Raw genomic sequence first — 2913 nt, 5'->3', positions numbered from 1 at the left:
AGTCGGGCTTCTTACCAATTTAAAGTTTGAGAATAGGTTGAGGACGTTTCGTCCCCAAGGCCTCTAATCATTCGCTTTACCAGATAAAACTGTGACAGAGCGCCAGCTATCCTGAGGGAAACTTCGGAGGGAACCAGCTACTAGACGGTTCGATTAGTCTTTCGCCCCTATACCCAAATTTGACGATCGATTTGCACGTCAGAATCGCTACGGTCCTCCACCAGAGTTTCCTCTGGCTTCAACCTCTTCAGGCATAGTTCACCATCTTTCGGGTCCCAACGCGAACGCTCTCGCTCGACCTCTCCGGCAAAGCGGACGAGATCGGCCGGTGATGCGGCCGCCGCGAACGACGACGTCTCACCTCCGCCGGACCGCGCCGACATTCACTTTCACTGCGCCCATGGGTTTCGTACTGCCCCGTGGCTCGCGCTCACGTTAGACTCCTTGGTCCGTGTTTCAAGACGGGTCGGGAAGGTGGCTGACTTCAGCCGCGGACCCCGTGCGCCTCGCGAAACGACACCGGAAGCGCGACCGAGACGAAGAGGCTGGGCACTGAGAACAGTCCCCGACCCACGACGCCCCAGCCGGCACCGGGCGCTCGGCCCCGAAGGGCAGACGCGGCGATCTCTCCTCGCCCGAACGGCGGGCCGACGGACACGCGCGCCTATAGTACCCGACCGAGGCCGGGTTACCTTGCGCGCGGCCTTCTCGCCGCCGTCCAGACGGTCGCGGCCTTCGCCCGGCGCTAGTGCGCTGGTCCCCGATCGGGCGGCGCCGCCGGCGGCCCGTGAGGGTCCGCACGACAACGTCGCCGACAGGGGGCCGGCTGAAAGCGACCGGGCGACCCGACAGGCCCTCCCGTTTGCCTCTCGACGGTTTCACGTACTCTTTAACTCTCTCTTCAAAGTGCTTTTCAACTTTCCCTCACGGTACTTGTTCGCTATCGGTCTCGTGACCGTATTTAGCCTTAGATGGAGTTTACCACCCGCTTTGGGCTGCATTCCCAAACAACCCGACTCTGGGAAGACGCCGTAGCGCGCCCGCCTGTCGCCGCCATGGGCCTGACACCCGCTCTGGGAAAAGGCCTCGATCAGAAGGACGCGGGCGACCGGCGAAGCGCGCCGTGACGAATTCCGTACGCCACAATTCCGCGCACTCCAAAAGCGCGCGGATTCGGCGATGGGCACATCCCGCTTCACTCGCCGTTACTGAGGGAATCCTCGTTAGTTTCTTTTCCTCCGCTTAGTAATATGCTTAAATTCAGCGGGTAGCCTCGTCCGACCTCAGGCCGAAAGTAAGGACCGGGACTATTCTTCCCGTTCCGCGCTCGCCGTCGGCGCCGCGCGCCGCCGCGCACCTCGATTCCCGCCCTTGAGCCGCCAGCCGTTGGCCTCTTCGAGGTCGACTCGCCGCCGCCGCGCGGGATTCTGGTCGCGATCGTCGCGCATCGTGCCGTGCTGTCTTGAGCGGGACGGGCGCTCGCGCGTCCGACGCCGCAGCAGCCGCGCGGAGAAATCCCCGCGCGGAACGTTTGCAACGCGACCCTGAGGCGGGCGCGGCCCCGGGATTGACCCGAGGCCGCAATTTGCGTTCAGAACGTCGATGCTCAATGTGTCCTGCAATTCACACTAATTCACGCAGCTAGCTGCGTCCTTCATCGACTCACGAGCCGAGTGATCCACCGCCAAGAGCCATCCACGATTGTTTCGCTCGCACAGTGCCTCGCACTATAGGGTGACAAAATAGACCGCGCCGAGCGGTCGGCCAGGCCGACGCTTGAAGCCGGAGCGCGCGGCACCGCGGCACTCGACGCGCAAACATTACCGGGTGACCGAATCGCCGGCCGGCGCGCCGCTCCTCGCGGGTCGGGCGCCGGGTAGCAAAGACTTTTTCTCTCGCTTGTCCGAGTTTCGCGTTCGCCGAAGCGTTTGCGAGACCGTTAATGATCCTTCCGCAGGTTCACCTACGGAAACCTTGTTACGACTTTTACTTCCTCTAAATGATCAAGTTAGATCGTCTTCTCGGACGCCGGCTCGACCGTTGCCGGCCGCGCCAGGTCCAATCGGAGGACCTCACTAAACCATTCAATCGGTAGTAGCGACGGGCGGTGTGTACAAAGGGCAGGGACGTAATCAACGCGAGCTAATGACTCGCGCTTACTGGGAATTCCTCGTTCAAGGGAAATAATTGCAATTCCCTATCCCTAGCACGACCGGGGTTCAGCGGGTTACCCAGACCTGTCGGCCAAGGCGAGCACATGCTGATCCGGTCAGTGTAGCGCGCGTGCGGCCCCGAACATCTAAGGGCATCACAGACCTGTTATTGCTCAATCTCGTGTGGCTAAACGCCACTAGTCCCTCTAAGAAGTTAGACGCCGACCGATTGGGTCGCGTAACTAGTTAGCAAGCCAGAGTCTCGTTCGTTATCGGAATTAACCAGACAAATCGCTCCACCAACTAAGAACGGCCATGCACCACCACCCACAGAATCAAGAAAGAGCTCTCAATCTGTCAATCCTCACTGTGTCCGGGCCGGGTGAGATTTCCCGTGTTGAGTCAAATTAAGCCGCAGGCTCCACTCCTGGTGGTGCCCTTCCGTCAATTCCTTTAAGTTTCAGCTTTGCAACCATACTTCCCCCGGAACCCAAAGACTTTGGTTTCCCGCAAGCTGCCGGAGAGGTCGTAAAACTAACGCCCCCCGATCGCTAGTTGGCATCGTTTATAGTCAGAACTAGGACGGTATCTGATCGTCTTCGAACCTCTGACTTTCGCTCTTGATTAAAGAAAACATTCTTGGCAAATGCTTTCGCAGTCGTTCGTCTTGCGCCGATCCAAGAATTTCACCTCTAACGGCACAGTACGAATGCCCCCGTCTGTCCCTCTTAATCATTACCTCGCGCTCCGAAAACCAACA

General features: G+C 59.5%; 2 non-coding genes across 2 annotated transcripts in view; both read right to left on the bottom strand.

Annotated features, from left to right (window-relative positions):
* Positions 1–1539: 1539 nt before the first annotated feature.
* Positions 1540–1693, bottom strand: LOC146144681 (5.8S ribosomal RNA). The gene has a single exon (XR_014499046.1). It is a non-coding gene; the product is annotated as a 5.8S ribosomal RNA (ribosomal RNA).
* A 247-nt stretch (positions 1694–1940) lies between these two features.
* The window catches only part of LOC146144680 (small subunit ribosomal RNA), a 1811-nt gene continuing 838 nt past the window's right edge, over positions 1941–2913 (bottom strand). The window contains exon 1 of the ribosomal RNA XR_014500644.1: positions 1941–2913. This exon is cut by the window's right edge and continues 838 nt beyond it. This is a non-coding gene — a ribosomal RNA (small subunit ribosomal RNA).

The sequence above is a fragment of the Ascidiella aspersa genome, chromosome 5, assembly GCF_963924565.1.
Source record: "Ascidiella aspersa chromosome 5, kaAscAspe10.2, whole genome shotgun sequence".
NCBI lineage: Eukaryota > Metazoa > Chordata > Ascidiacea > Phlebobranchia > Ascidiidae > Ascidiella > Ascidiella aspersa.
This window is presented reverse-complemented; position numbering and strand designations above follow the sequence as displayed.